Source organism: Botryllus schlosseri, chromosome 1 (genome assembly GCF_051294905.1).
Source record: "Botryllus schlosseri isolate E-star chromosome 1, Bs_hap1, whole genome shotgun sequence".
Classification (NCBI taxonomy): domain Eukaryota; kingdom Metazoa; phylum Chordata; class Ascidiacea; order Stolidobranchia; family Styelidae; genus Botryllus; species Botryllus schlosseri.
The window spans coordinates 19,069,889-19,085,136 of record NC_137236.1 but is presented as its reverse complement, the minus strand read 5'-3'; the positions used below and the strand labels follow the sequence as shown (position 1 = coordinate 19,085,136).

General features: G+C 41.8%; 1 long non-coding RNA gene, 5 other non-coding genes and 9 pseudogenes across 7 annotated transcripts; all 15 read left to right on the top strand.

Moving 5' to 3' along the window:
* The first annotated feature begins 213 nt into the window (after positions 1-213).
* LOC145453141 (5S ribosomal RNA) lies at positions 214-332 on the top strand. The gene has a single exon (XR_013919623.1). It is a non-coding gene; the product is annotated as a 5S ribosomal RNA (ribosomal RNA).
* Positions 333-759: 427 nt separating this feature from the next.
* Positions 760-879, top strand: LOC145450869 (5S ribosomal RNA; annotated as a pseudogene).
* Positions 880-1,223: 344 nt separating this feature from the next.
* LOC145450779 (5S ribosomal RNA) lies at positions 1,224-1,342 on the top strand (annotated as a pseudogene).
* Positions 1,343-1,777: 435 nt separating this feature from the next.
* Positions 1,778-1,889, top strand: LOC145451558 (5S ribosomal RNA; annotated as a pseudogene).
* A 356-nt stretch (positions 1,890-2,245) lies between these two features.
* Positions 2,246-2,364, top strand: LOC145453130 (5S ribosomal RNA). Its single transcript, XR_013919622.1, has one exon. It is a non-coding gene; the product is annotated as a 5S ribosomal RNA (ribosomal RNA).
* Positions 2,365-2,791: 427 nt separating this feature from the next.
* On the top strand, positions 2,792-2,903 carry LOC145451555 (5S ribosomal RNA; annotated as a pseudogene).
* Positions 2,904-3,247: 344 nt separating this feature from the next.
* On the top strand, positions 3,248-3,366 carry LOC145451011 (5S ribosomal RNA; annotated as a pseudogene).
* A 435-nt stretch (positions 3,367-3,801) lies between these two features.
* Positions 3,802-3,913, top strand: LOC145451547 (5S ribosomal RNA; annotated as a pseudogene).
* Positions 3,914-4,270: 357 nt separating this feature from the next.
* Positions 4,271-4,389, top strand: LOC145453119 (5S ribosomal RNA). The gene has a single exon (XR_013919621.1). It is a non-coding gene; the product is annotated as a 5S ribosomal RNA (ribosomal RNA).
* A 427-nt stretch (positions 4,390-4,816) lies between these two features.
* LOC145450231 (5S ribosomal RNA) lies at positions 4,817-4,936 on the top strand (annotated as a pseudogene).
* Positions 4,937-5,292: 356 nt separating this feature from the next.
* Positions 5,293-5,411, top strand: LOC145453108 (5S ribosomal RNA). The gene has a single exon (XR_013919620.1). It is a non-coding gene; the product is annotated as a 5S ribosomal RNA (ribosomal RNA).
* A 427-nt stretch (positions 5,412-5,838) lies between these two features.
* Positions 5,839-5,958, top strand: LOC145450649 (5S ribosomal RNA; annotated as a pseudogene).
* Positions 5,959-6,315: 357 nt separating this feature from the next.
* LOC145453085 (5S ribosomal RNA) lies at positions 6,316-6,434 on the top strand. The gene has a single exon (XR_013919618.1). It is a non-coding gene; the product is annotated as a 5S ribosomal RNA (ribosomal RNA).
* A 987-nt stretch (positions 6,435-7,421) lies between these two features.
* Positions 7,422-14,789, top strand: LOC145444103 (uncharacterized). Of its 2 annotated transcripts, XR_013916612.1 has the most exons (6): positions 7,422-7,896; positions 8,353-8,599; positions 9,072-9,270; positions 9,729-9,874; positions 11,516-11,595; positions 14,566-14,789. It is a non-coding gene; the product is annotated as an uncharacterized LOC145444103 (long non-coding RNA). The 2 variants fall into 2 exon arrangements; XR_013916611.1 differs by lacking the exons at positions 7,422-7,896; positions 8,353-8,599; positions 9,072-9,270; positions 9,729-9,874 and adding an exon at positions 9,883-11,153.
* A 208-nt stretch (positions 14,790-14,997) lies between these two features.
* Positions 14,998-15,117, top strand: LOC145450224 (5S ribosomal RNA; annotated as a pseudogene).
* The last annotated feature ends 131 nt before the right edge of the window (positions 15,118-15,248 follow it).

The window sequence follows — 15,248 nt, the reverse complement described above, 5'->3', positions numbered from 1 at the left end:
AGTACAATAAAATAACTACTCTGACAGCGAGAGCTTAATTGTGTGTTTGTCCACAAGATACAAGAACAGAGCAGGATGCCAACGATATTCGAACGCTGGCAGACGGGTTGAAAATGCCCCAGCGCAATCAGACAATCTGCTTTTCTGGCGTCTCGTCGACAGCATGGCGACGGAAATTGTCAACATAAAACGTCAGAATTGGTTACCACACTTGCCTACGACCATACCACGTTGAATATACCCGATCTCGTCCGATCTCGGAAGTCAAGCAACGTTGGGCCCGGTTAGTACTTGCATGGGTGACCGGCTGGGAATACCGGGTGTAGAAGGCTATTTTTGTCGCGCAAACACGATCAATTTGCTTGCAACTGTTTTGTATGCGCACGTAGGCCTACGTACAACTATGAATGTCATCATTTGCTGGCCGCCGCTTATTTCAATTTGTAGTTATACTAGGCCTAACACATTGTCATTATATCGAAATCTCGTGCTGTTTTCACATGACGAAAAGTGCAATAAAATAACTACTCTGACAGCGAGAGCTTACTTGTGTGTTTGCTGACCAGATACAAGAACAAAGCAGGACGCCAATGATATTCGACCGCTAGCAGACTTTTCTTTCCAGTTATTGGGCCGAAAGTGCCTTGGCGCAATCAGACAATCTGCTTTTCAGGCGTCTCATCGTTGGCAGCGTGGCGACTTTTCGCCTGAGATGAACGAAAAATGTCACGTAAAACGGCACAGATTGTATCCACTGTCGCCTACGACCATACCACGTTGAATACACCCGATCTCGTCTGATCTCGGAAGTTAAGAGGCGTTGGGCTCAGTTAGTACTTGCATGGGTGACCGGCTGGGAATACCGGGTGCATGTAGGCTTTTGCATTTTTTTTCCGCACAAACTCGATCAATTCGATTGCTGTGCTTTATTTTCAAATGAACTATCGCGCGAAATTTGGAATTGTAATCGGCCTAACACATTTTCATTATATCAAACTCTCGTACTGTTTTGACATGACAGAAAGTACAATAAAATAACTACTCTGACAGCGAGAGCTTAATTGTGTGTTTGTCCACAAGATACAAGAACAGAGCAGGATGCCAACGATATTCGAACGCTGGCAGACGGGTTGAAAATGCCCCAGCGCAATCAGACAATCTGCTTTTCTGGCGGCTGTCGACGGAAATTGTCACATAAAACGTCAGAATTGGTAACCACACTTGCCTACGACCATACCACGTTGAATATACCCGATCTCGTCCGATCTCGGAAGTCAAGAAACGTTGGGCCCGGTTAGTACTTGCATGGGTGACCGGCTGGGAATACCGTGTGTAGTAGACGGCTTTTGCATTTTTGTCGCACAAACTCGATCAATTAGATTGCAACTGTTTTGTATGCGCACGTAGGCCTACGTACAACTATAAATGTCATCATTTGCTGGCCGCCGCTTATTTCAATTTGTAGTTATACTAGGCCTAACACATTGTCATTATATCGAAATCTCGTGCTGTTTTCACATGACGAAAAGTGCAATAAAATAACTACTCTGACAGCGAGAGCTTACTTGTGTGTTTGTTGACCAGATACAAGAACAGAGCAGGACGCCAATGATATTCGACCGCTAGCAGACTTTTCTTTCCAGTTATTGGGCCGAAAGTGCCTTGGCGCAATCAGACAATCTGCTTTTCAGGCGTCTCATCGTTGGCAGCGTGGCGACTTTTCGCCTGAGATGAACGAAAAATGTCACGTAAAACGGCACAGATTGTATCCACTGTCGCCTACGACCATACCACGTTGAATACACCCGATCTCGTCTGATCTCGGAAGTTAAGCGGCGTTGGGCTCAGTTAGTACTTGCACGGCTGGGAATACCGGGTGCATGTAGGCTTTTGCATTTTTTTCCGCACAAACTCGATCAATTCGATTGCTGTGCTTTATTTTCAAATGAACTATCGCGCGAAATTTGGAATTGTAATCGGCCTAACACATTTTCATTATATCAAACTCTCGTACTGTTTTGACATGACAGAAAGTACAATAAAATAACTACTCTGACAGCGAGAGCTTAATTGTGTGTTTGTCCACAAGATACAAGAACAGAGCAGGATGCCAACGATATTCGAACGCTGGCAGACGGGTTGAAAATGCCCCAGCGCAATCAGACAATCTGCTTTTCTGGCGTCTCGTCGACAGCATGGCGACGGAAATTGTCAACATAAAACGTCAGAATTGGTTACCACACTTGCCTACGACCATACCACGTTGAATATACCCGATCTCGTCCGATCTCGGAAGTCAAGCAACGTTGGGCCCGGTTAGTACTTGCATGGGTGACCGGCTGGGAATACCGGGTGTAGAAGGCTATTTTTGTCGCGCAAACACGATCAATTTGCTTGCAACTGTTTTTTATGCGCACGTAGGCCTACGTACAACTATGAATGTCATCATTTGCTGGCCGCCGCTTATTTCAATTTGTAGTTATACTAGGCCTAACACATTGTCATTATATCGAAATCTCGTGCTGTTTTCACATGACGAAAAGTGCAATAAAATAACTACTCTGACAGCGAGAGCTTACTTGTGTGTTTGTTGACCAGATACAAGAACAGAGCAGGACGCCAATGATATTCGACCGCTAGCAGACTTTTCTTTCCAGTTATTGGGCCGAAAGTGCCTTGGCGCAATCAGACAATCTGCTTTTCAGGCGTCTCATCGTTGGCAGCGTGGCGACTTTTCGCCTGAGATGAACGAAAAATGTCACGTAAAACGGCACAGATTGTATCCACTGTCGCCTACGACCATACCACGTTGAATACACCCGATCTCGTCTGATCTCGGAAGTTAAGCGGCGTTGGGCTCAGTTAGTACTTGCACGGCTGGGAATACCGGGTGCATGTAGGCTTTTGCATTTTTTTTCCGCACAAACTCGATCAATTCGATTGCTGTGCTTTATTTTCAAATGAACTATCGCGCGAAATTTGGAATTGTAATCGGCCTAACGCATTTTCATTATATCAAACTCTCGTACTGTTTTGACATGACAGAAAGTACAATAAAATAACTACTCTGACAGCGAGAGCTTAATTGTGTGTTTGTCCACAAGATACAAGAACAGAGCAGGATGCCAACGATATTCGAACGCTGGCAGACGGGTTGAAAATGCCCCAGCGCAATCAGACAATCTGCTTTTCTGGCGGCTGTCGACGGAAATTGTCACATAAAACGTCAGAATTGGTAACCACACTTGCCTACGACCATACCACGTTGAATATACCCGATCTCGTCCGATCTCGTAAGTCAAGAAACGTTGGGCCCGGTTAGTACTTGCATGGGTGACCGGCTGGGAATACCGTGTGTAGTAGACGGCTTTTGCATTTTTGTCGCACAAACTCGATCAATTAGATTGCAACTGTTTTGTATGCGCACGTAGGCCTACGTACAACTATAAATGTCATCATTTGCTGGCCGCCGCTTATTTCAATTTGTAGTTATACTAGGCCTAACACATTGTCATTATATCGAAATCTCGTGCTGTTTTCACATGACGAAAAGTGCAATAAAATAACTACTCTGACAGCGAGAGCTTACTTGTGTGTTTGTTGACCAGATACAAGAACAGAGCAGGACGCCAATGATATTCGACCGCTAGCAGACTTTTCTTTCCAGTTATTGGGCCGAAAGTGCCTTGGCGCAATCAGACAATCTGCTTTTCAGGCGTCTCATCGTTGGCAGCGTGGCGACTTTTCGCCTGAGATGAACGAAAAATGTCACGTAAAACGGCACAGATTGTATCCACTGTCGCCTACGACCATACCACGTTGAATACACCCGATCTCGTCTGATCTCGGAAGTTAAGCGGCGTTGGGCTCAGTTAGTACTTGCACGGCTGGGAATACCGGGTGCATGTAGGCTTTTGCATTTTTTTTCCGCACAAACTCGATCAATTCGATTGCTGTGCTTTATTTTCAAATGAACTATCGCGCGAAATTTGGAATTGTAATCGGCCTAACACATTTTCATTATATCAAACTCTCGTACTGTTTTGACATGACAGAAAGTACAATAAAATAACTACTCTTACAGCGAGAGCTTAATTGTGTGTTTGTCCACAAGATACAAGAACAGAGCAGGAAGCCAACGATATTCGAACGCTGGCAGACGGGTTGAAAATGCCCCAGCGCAATCAGACAATCTGCTTTTCTGGCGTCTCGTCGACAGCATGGCGACGGAAATTGTCAACATAAAACGTCAGAATTGGTTACCACACTTGCCTACGACCATACCACGTTGAATATACCCGATCTCGTCCGATCTCGGAAGTCAAGCAACGTTGGGCCCGGTTAGTACTTGCATGGGTGACCGGCTGGGAATACCGGGTGTAGAAGGCTATTTTTGTCGCGCAAACACGATCAATTTGCTTGCAACTGTTTTGTATGCGCACGTAGGCCTACGTACAACTATGAATGTCATCATTTGCTGGCCGCCGCTTATTTCAATTTGTAGTTATACTAGGCCTAACACATTGTCATTATATCGAAATCTCGTGCTGTTTTCACATGACGAAAAGTGCAATAAAATAACTACTCTGACAGCGAGAGCTTACTTGTGTGTTTGTTGACCAGATACAAGAACAGAGCAGGACGCCAATGATATTCGACCGCTAGCAGACTTTTCTTTCCAGTTATTGGGCCGAAAGTGCCTTGGCGCAATCAGACAATCTGCTTTTCAGGCGTCTCATCGTTGGCAGCGTGGCGACTTTTCGCCTGAGATGAACGAAAAATGTCACGTAAAACGGCACAGATTGTATCCACTGTCGCCTACGACCATACCACGTTGAATACACCCGATCTCGTCTGATCTCGGAAGTTAAGCGGCGTTGGGCTCAGTTAGTACTTGCATGGGTGACCGGCTGGGAATACCGGGTGCATGTAGGCTTTTGCATTTTTTTCCGCACAAACTCGATCAATTCGATTGCTGTGCTTTATTTTCAAATGAACTATCGCGCGAAATTTGGAATTGTAATCGGCCTAACACATTTTCATTATATCAAACTCTCGTACTGTTTTGACATGACAGAAAGTACAATAAAATACCTACTCTGACAGCGAGATCTTAATTGTGTGTTTGTCCACAAGATACAAGAACAGAGCAGGATGCCAACGATATTCGAACGCTGGCAGACGGGTTGAAAATGCCCCAGCGCAATCAGACAATCTGCTTTTCTGGCGTCTCGTCGACAGCATGGCGACGGAAATTGTCAACATAAAACGTCAGAATTGGTTACCACACTTGCCTACGACCATACCACGTTGAATATACCCGATCTCGTCCGATCTCGGAAGTCAAGCAACGTTGGGCCCGGTTAGTACTTGCATGGGTGACCGGCTGGGAATACCGGGTGTAGAAGGCTATTTTTGTCGCGCAAACACGATCAATTTGCTTGCAACTGTTTTGTATGCGCACGTAGGCCTACGTACAACTATGAATGTCATCATTTGCTGGCCGCCGCTTATTTCAATTTGTAGTTATACTAGGCCTAACACATTGTCATTATATCGAAATCTCGTGCTGTTTTCACATGACGAAAAGTGCAATAAAATAACTACTCTGACAGCGAGAGCTTACTTGTGTGTTTGTTGACCAGATACAAGAACAGAGCAGGACGCCAATGATATTCGACCGCTAGCAGACTTTTCTTTCCAGTTATTGGGCCGAAAGTGCCTTGGCGCAATCAGACAATCTGCTTTTCAGGCGTCTCATCGTTGGCAGCGTGGCGACTTTTCGCCTGAGATGAACGAAAAATGTCACGTAAAACGGCACAGATTGTATCCACTGACGCCTACGACCATACCACGTTGAATACACCCGATCTCGTCTGATCTCGGAAGTTAAGCGGCGTTGGGCTCAGTTAGTACTTGCATGGGTGACCGGCAGGGAATACCGGGTGCATGTAGGCTTTTGCATTTTTTTTCCGCACAAACTCGATCAATTCGATTGCTGTGCTTTATTTTCAAATGAACTATCGCGCGAAATTTGGAATTGTAATCGGCCTAACACATTTTCATTATATCAAACTCTCGTACTGTTTTGACATGACAGAAAGTACAATAAAATAACTACTCTGACAGCGAGAGCTTAATTGTGTGTTTGTCCACAAGATACAAGAACAGAGCAGGATGCCAACGATATTCGAACGCTGGCAGACGGGTTGAAAATGCCCCAGCGCAATCAGACAATCTGCTTTTCTGGCGTCTCGTCGACAGCATGGCGACGGAAATTGTCAACATAAAACGTCAGAATTGGTAACCACACTTGCCTACGACCATACCACGTTGAATATACCCGATCTCGTCCGATCTCGGAAGTCAAGCAACGTTGGGCCCGGTTAGTACTTGCATGGGTGACCGGCTGGGAATACCGGGTGTAGAAGGCTATTTTTGTCGCGCAAACACGATCAATTTGCTTGCAACTGTTTTGTGTGCGCACGTAGGCCTACGTACAACTATGAATGTAATCATTTGCTGGCCGCCGCTTATTTCAATTTGTAGTTATACTAGGCCTAACACATTGTCATTATATCGAAATCTCGTGCTGTTTTCACATGACGAAAAGTGCAATAAAATAACTACTCTGACAGCGAGAGCTTACTTGTGTGTTTGTTGACCAGATACAAGAACAGAGCAGGACGCCAATGATATTCGACCGCTAGCAGACTTTTCTTTCCAGTTATTGGGCCGAAAGTGCCTTGGCGCAATCAGACAATCTGCTTTTCAGGTGTCTCATCGTTGGCAGCGTGGCGACTTTTCGCCTGAGATGAACGAAAAATGTCACGTAAAACGGCACACACTGTAAAAAAAAACATGGGTTTTTGTCATGGAAATGACATGACTTGCTCTGAGTCATGTTAATTCCATGAAAACACCGACATGACTTTAAAATCTCATGTTGACATGACAAAAACTTCCATGTTAGACATGATAAAGGCATCCATGTCCATGGTTATCGAGTAAGATAATCACGTTGAGCTTCAGTGATATCATCATAATTATCATCATCATCGTCACTGAGAGAAAGGGAGAGAGAGAGAGAGAGGAGGGGGGAGGGAGAGAGAGCGGATGGGGAGGGAGAGAGAGAGAGGAGGGTGAGGAGAGAGAGGAGGAGGGAGAGATAGAGAATAGAGCAGAAAGAAGATAGGGGGAGAAAGAAGGGAAAGAGAGCATAGAGAAAGGAGATAGAGAGGGGAAGGGGGAGGGGAGGAGAGAGATAGGGGAGAGAGAGAGGGGGGAGATATAGAGAATAAAGCAGAAAGAAGAGAGGGAGAAAGAAGGGAAAGGGAGCATAGAGAAAGGAGAGCAAGAGAGAGAGAGAGAGAGAGAGATGAGGGAGAAAAAGGGGAGGAGAGAGATAGGGGGGAGAGATATCAGAGTTATTCTCGTTTGCACCATTGAGATGCTTTGACGATTGAGATGCGATAACCATGCTATCCCTGAATGCTGAACGTTGAGCCAGATAGCCACGGATACCATTTTTTTAGTCTTCGGTCTGACATGGCCGAGAATTGATAATATGACCTACCGATCAAGAAGCAGGACGCTTTACCATTTCACTATATCGCTATTACAGCTGAGTGACAAGTAAATATCGTTACATCCTCACAGGATATATTGCAACACACAAATAGCTACATCATCGCACGCAAACATAGGCGTTCGGTTACGGAGCCATAATGACTCCGGATTATCTGGTTACAAGACCAGTCATGCGTACGGTGTAGCGTTCGATTCAAAAGGATTGGCATAAAGAGTAAGTTTGATAGAGTTGGTCATTTCTTGGGTTGGCTTAGTCAAAGTTGCAAAGTTTATTGCTTGTTGCTGTATTAAGCCGTGGATTGGATGGTAAGTATTGATATATTTATTGTGACTGCCTTCGTTGTAATATATCCGCCGAATCTGCAATGCGTCACTGGGTATAGACGTATAGTCGAACCTTTAGCAACTTAGCCGTATTCAATCAGATACCGGTATATAGCGGTATATACTGCCGAGCGGCTGCACATAGTGATCAAAGTTTACTGCGTATCCATTTGTATGTAGTTGTAGATCATATGGAAGTTGGTAAAGCGCTAGTAGGCCTAGTTCGAGACGTTACACGAGCTCCCTTGCTTTTATTTTGTACCGTACTGGGCAATGTTCAAGTGAAGTATTTATCCAACTGGAGGAATATTCATCCTGAGGTGATTGAAAAAACTTCAGCTTTAAAAAATATGGGATGTCATGCTATACTCGATCCTTTGATTCAAGATTTGAAAACCCTAGAAACATAAGGAACTGATGTAAATTTGTATTTTACAGATATACATACTGCAGTTGTTAGTAATATTACTCCTGAGATATTTGTCACATTGAAAATGAGGCTGCCGGAGATCATGAACAAGTGATTACAGTGGATCACAGATCTGAGATAGCTGAAACTGTGAGAACTGTATTTCGGAGTAATGTCGGGGACAGTATATTCAACTTCTATATTCCGACGAGGCATTTGCCTCGAATGATCTCTCGGCAATTCAAGATAAAGGACTAACCTTGACAGACGATGAAAGTGAGTAATTATTACCCCAAATAAATTGGTAGGCAACTATACTAGGATTACACTCTGAACGCATATTGGAAGAGTTGTTTCGGGTTTCCGAAGGAAACTTATTCCAAATATGACCTTGGTTTTTTCAAATTGTCTCTGGTTTTGGTGATGTCCCATGGGGTTATTTTGACAAACGTCACATTTTCACTGTATGGTCCAGATAAAAAAAGAAATTAGATCTACTTGTTATACTGAACACTGTATTAAATCAAAATGCAGTAAATAATTATATTAATGGTAATTGGATTTATCATAATTGGAGTTTTTTATAGATTATTTCTTGAGAGGCCACAACCACATCAGATTTAGAGTGGTGCCCCTTTAATTTCAACCTTGCAATCCATTTCTTACAAGCACGTTGCTATTTTTTGCGCTGAAGAGATATTTCCATGGCTAAGCCAAGTATTATCGTGACTCTTCTATACTTGTGCAGAGAAAGCTGTTTGCAAAGTCAACACATCTACCCTTCCGAAGACGAACTTAGCGTCGACGAGCATCAAAAGGGAATAAGTCAGAGAGGGTGCCAGATGAAGAGATGCTGCAAGATAGAATGAGAAGAACTTTTAAATCACGCCGCGACAGTGTCGTAAATGGAATTGAAGATATACCCAGTTTTTACCCATGCTCCCTTGGTAGGTACAGCCTAACGCAGTGGTTTCAAACACAACATTGCCATGATCGAGTCAACCCGCTACTTTGCAAAAAACCCACAAAGAGTTCGTTTTTCAGAGTGCTATGATAGTACAAAACAAACTACATATATATATTGCTGAAATAATTTACGATAGTTGTGAACAATGTTCCCTCTAATTTTTGACGAGTCTGCGCAGACCCTTGGACAACAGTGCGTAACGACTAGAAAAAGGTCATTACTGCGGAATTTTTGTGCGCAACTTAGATATTCTGTGCGCAGAGACCGTGTCAACACTGCGCATTTGCGCACGTTAGCAGCTTAGAGGGAACATTGGTTGTGACATATCCTCCACCAAAAGCCCGACTTGTGCTTAAATTGAGACTACTGATAGTACTAAAGGCTCCTGCAGACGAACTTGATTAATTAGCTATGATGTAAATCTGTCACAATGTTCAGATTTTGGAAGAAGGGAAAATATGTTGCCTGAATCAAGCCTGCTTGGATATTGACTTGACCTCGAAGATTTTGGAAAAGACTTGGGAACTCTGCACTCAGTCTCCTGCAACCGCAAGAAATTCTGATAGAAATACAAAAATTTATGGGTAAGTAAGAGACTTTTGAAAATTTAGTTAGTTGGCGGTCAATATCTGTCGAGTATAGTTCTAGTTGCGGATTGTGAAAAATGATTAGTTCAAATTTTAGTTGCGGGTTTCGGGAACTGAGTAATTCTTGTTTCACCTTCGCAGTTGTGTAGGTGTTCAATAACTGAAAAACACATGTCATCGCGAGGGTGGGTTAAAATCGAATAGCCTACCTGAGTGATTCCACAGATTTAGTTAGATCAGGTGTGGGCAATTATTTTTCTCTGCAGGCCACTTCAGTAATAGAAAATAAGTTGGCGTACCGACTGCCGAGCCTACATATTTAGCTATATTCTCCAGTGTATTGATTTAATTTATAAATGGAAAGCAGTGAATTACATTGTTAATAAATACGTCTCCGTGGATGTGTTGATATTAGATAGCCTATTGAGAAAAGTACGGTTAATTAACGAAATGAAAATTTATATTTATTTTCCCTCGTGATTCAAGATAATGTTAAACATGATACATTTTGAATTCTCTGTAATCCAGGCTTTTATATCAAGACATTAAAAGGTAGGCTATATCCTAACAGTTGCAACTTGATGAAATTGACATATATATATCGGTTTCGGTCGACATGTGGCGGTACTTTTGGTCAAGGTTTCCTCGCCGTTGAGCTTTTTTGCAGCACACTTCGCACAGTCAATTGTTAGCCGAAACGTCATTGTCAACGTCGTGGTGTGTCCTGACGCGCTAACGGCCGACGCCGAAATGCTGATCTCTATAAATGGGCTGTTTTTGCGGGTAGAGTGGTACCCATATTATTATCAAAACATCTTTGTTTGAATTTGAATGAAGTTTCATAAATTATAGGATTTATGTCCATTTACGAAGTAATTTTTGATGCTTCGAGGTCGGGCCCTCTCCCTTTGAGGGGTCTGGGATGCGGCAGTTGCGGCCCTGTGTTTAGTGCTCCATACCTTCTTTGCATTTCAGCTTTCGACATTCTTTTTATGATATGCCCATTCACCCTTTATGTATGATGAGGTCTCCGTCAACACGCGCTCTGATAATGGTAACAAAGAAGGTCTGAACCAAACTATATGGAAGGAGTGACTAATTGTTACGACTTTGCTACATTGACTTGATTTTAAATCTGGATTACGCATACAAGCTTGGGAGGGACGTAGGCTATGTAATCGCGATATATTATTGAGTAGGTTTCAAAGTAAATCAATTTCCGTTCCAGCTCAGCTCATCCAGCTTATGGTTTTATTCCATGCAGCAATATTCAAAAGTACGTTTTATGTTTTTAATTTTAAATAATGGCCACGCGTGCTTCTCAAAATAGCGGGGCTCACTTTGCCCATGGCTGAGTTCGATGTATTATAGTTCGTTAGTTGCGGATTCATAAAAGTCATTGATTACTTGGTAGGATATTATAGAAATAGGGTATTTCAAGTTGCCGATTTTAAAAACTGTCTGGTTCCTAAGGCAATGGTAAAATTTGCATATTTTTTGCCACGCTCATATTTGCAGTTCACACTACACTAACATTAACTGCATTCATTTAATTTTTGTAACTGCATTTATTTAATTTTTAAAACGTTTTTTTTTCTCGAGTGTTTCACTTGAGCTGATCTCTCACTTCTCATTCAGGTAATCAGAAATTGGACTGGGTGGCCGGCATCCCCACCATTTTCAATGAACGCTTCGGCAGCTTCCTGATTGTGGATAAGGTGAGTTGTTGATAATGGCCAAAACGGGTTTGCTCAATAATACTACTAGACAATACTACAATAATAATAAAAACAGTTGGTTCGTGGTACAGAACTTGAAGATAGCTTTCAATACAACATCCATTGTAGTAAAATATTTATTCAACTCGACGACTTTTCGGGTGCCTCTTTTCAAGAGTTAACGGCACACTGAAGGGATTTAAACAGAATGAAAAGCAAAACCAGAAAGGCGAAGTATGACGCAACAATCAGAAATTACATACCATGAAGTCTGCAATGTAACAATGGCAACAATAACAAACTTGAAGTGTACAGTACTAGAAACATATCAATTTGAGGTTGCCAGTAAACTCGCCCCAAAGTAAATTCGGCCCAGGCAAATTCGGCCATTACATCAGTAAATTCGGCCCACCTAGAATATTGTATTAAGATGTATTACCAACCGTTAACATGAATTAATTACATAATTATACTATTATTAAGTGATTTGGATGTCAGGGTATGCGTAGATCGCGTAATCACGGGAGATAGCGCGGATATTCACGGGGACCGAATTTACCGACGGCCGAATTCACCGGTCAATTCACTGGTTACTTGGTCAATTCTGCCCTCGGAGAATTTTTTATAAAAATGTATTACCAACTATTAATGTGAATTAATTTCATAATTATATTATTATCAAGTGATTTGGGGAACAGGGTATGCGCATAAATATATATATGTATATATATATGCCGATGTTTACGGGGCCGAATTTACCGACAGCCGAATTCAATCGGTATATTCGGCCCTCGGAGAACATTGTGTGAAATTGTATTACGAACTAATAATGTGTATTATATTACATAATTATAATATTATCTAACCTGAACCCTAACACTAATCCTAATTCTAACCTAACCCTAATCTAACCCTAACCCTAATCCTAACCTAACCCTAATCCTAACCTAACCTTAATCCTAACCTAACCCTGATCCTAACCTGACCTAACCCTAATCCTAACCCTAATCCTAATCCTAACCCTAATCCTAACCCTAACGCTAATCCTAACCCTAAACCTAATAACTAATAATGTGTATTATATTACATAATTATAATATTATCAAGTGATTTGGAGGTTAGGGGTTACGTTTAGGGTTAGGATTAGCGTTAGGGTTTGCATTATGTTAGGGTTAGGATTAGGGTTAGGTTAGGTTAGGATTAGGGTTACGTTAGGATTAGGGTTAGGATTAGGGTTCGGTTAAGAGTAGGGTTAGGTTAGGATTAGGGTTAGGTTAGGATTAGAGTTAGGTTAGGATTAGGGTTAGGGTTCAGGTCAGGTAATGGTATTGTAACTGTTATTGTTACTCTGGCCCTGGCCGAATTTACCGAGGGCCGAATTTACCGACGGCCGAATTTACCGACGGCCGAATTCACCGACGGCCAAAGTGACCGAGGGCCGAATTCGACGGGCCGAATTTACTTTGGGGCGAGTTTACTGGCAACCCAATTTGAAACTAAACAATAACAAACACGAATTAGAACGCGCGAATGGGAAATTTGTAAGTTATACAGAAAATATTTTTGTTTACATAAAATAGGCTTGGTCAATTGGATGATTGTTCATTCTCTAGGGCTTTCAAATGAAACAAGGATCTGCCTCGCGCAATGACAGTAAACATTTGGTCATTATAAATTTGAGCACAAGAAGGGTTCTCACTTAAATGTTGGCCGAAGCGTATGCTTGGTAATCGTCGTAACAGTCGGTTTTGGCGGCTGATTTACATTGTCGTGCGAACTCCGTACGGTCATTTGCGCAAGTTTTTGAGCGAATCAGATCCTTGTTTCATTTGAAAGCCCTAGAATCAACAATCATCCAATTGACCAAGTCTATATTATGTGGACAAAAAGATTTTATGTTTAACTTATAAATTTCCCATTATAATGCGTTCTAATTCGTGTTTGTTATTGTTTAGTTTCAAATTGATATGTTACTAGTACCGTACACTTCAAGTTTGTTATTGTTGCCATTGTTACATTGCGGACTCCATGGTATGTAATTTCTGATTGTTGCGTCATACTTCGCCTTTCTGGTTTTGCTTTTCATTCTGTTTAAATCCCTTCAGTGTGCCGTTAACTCTTGAAAAGAGGCACCCGAAAAGTCTTCGAGTTGAATAAATATTTTACTATCAATGGATGTTGTATTGAAAACAATAATAATAATAATACTCAATTCAGATTCAAGTGCTCGAATCATTATGCCCAGCCCTACAAACAATGTGAGTTTAGTGTGCGCCATTGCCTCGCGGGAAAACCAGTCAAAAGCCACTGATATTTTTAGTTGTGATTTAGTTCGTAAGCTCCTGATTTTAAAAGGTTGCTAGTACTAGTTCTAGTATCGAATTTTAAAAAGTTCTAGGTATAGTTGTAAGTTATAGTTATATTTGTGGATTTTTAAAATTGAGTAATTTTAGTTCCAATTCTAGTTTTGAATTTTATAAGATGATTGATTAGTCCTAGTTTTAGTTTTACTTGCGGATATGAAAAAGCGAGTAGTTCTGTTTTCGGAATTCCCAGAAAAGACACAAACAACCTTTGGCTGGGTCACAATCACCAAAGTTGAACTCCGTCACCAAAATACAAGTTTTCAAATCCTGGATTTACCGCCCATCGGTGCATTAATCCATCCATTTATTAATAATTGGATTATCGTAGGTCGCAGCATCAAATAGTATAGTAGTGCAGAGGTAAAGGAATGGAAGACTGTGCATGTGTGCATACATAATATTGTCAAGTTAAAAGTAGATTTTGTACATACCGAGACAATTCATAGACAAGGTCAATGTAATGAGGTGCTAATAGATTTTTGTCATCTTAACTGGCTGTGATTGATACAACTTTAAACCACCTTGGAAACCATTCATCTGTATTCTATCAACCCATGTGCCTTGAATAGTGCATGGATGGTAATGACATTTATATTCATTATAGGATCCGAAGAATGTCTACCCGATGATGAAGTTCGATACTCTTCAGAAAAAGTGGACAATCCATTTCGTTGGGGAATCTGTCGATGGAATAATGAGTTTCCATCATACATTGGCGACATATTGCGTTTCAACATCAAGTTTGCGCCAGCGTCAGCGAGTTCATTGAACTTTTCACAGATTTTCTTGCAAACATTCCAGATGTCAAATACAGATAAATACATCTAACCACAGGGTATATGTACATTACTAGAGGTGAAAGGTCAATTTGAGGCAATATTAGGACATGGGTAGGAACATGGATGTCAACAGGTCTACATGGATGTTGACAAGTTATCATGGGCCTTTTCCATGTCAACATGACTCAGGTGGGACCAGGTCTAGACTATGGGTACACCCATGATTATTTTTTACAGTGCAGATTGTATCCACTGTCGCCTACGACCATACCACGTTGAATACACCCGATCTCGTCTGATCTCGGAAGTTAAGCGGCGTTGGGCTCAGTTAGTACTTGCATGGGTGACCGGCTGGGAATACCGGGTGCATGTAGGCTTTTGCATTTTTTTTCCGCACAAACTCGATCAATTCGATTGCTGTGCTTTATTTTCAAATGAACTATCGCGCGAAATTTGGAATTGTAATCGGCCTAACACATTTTCATTATATCAAACTCTCGTACTGTTT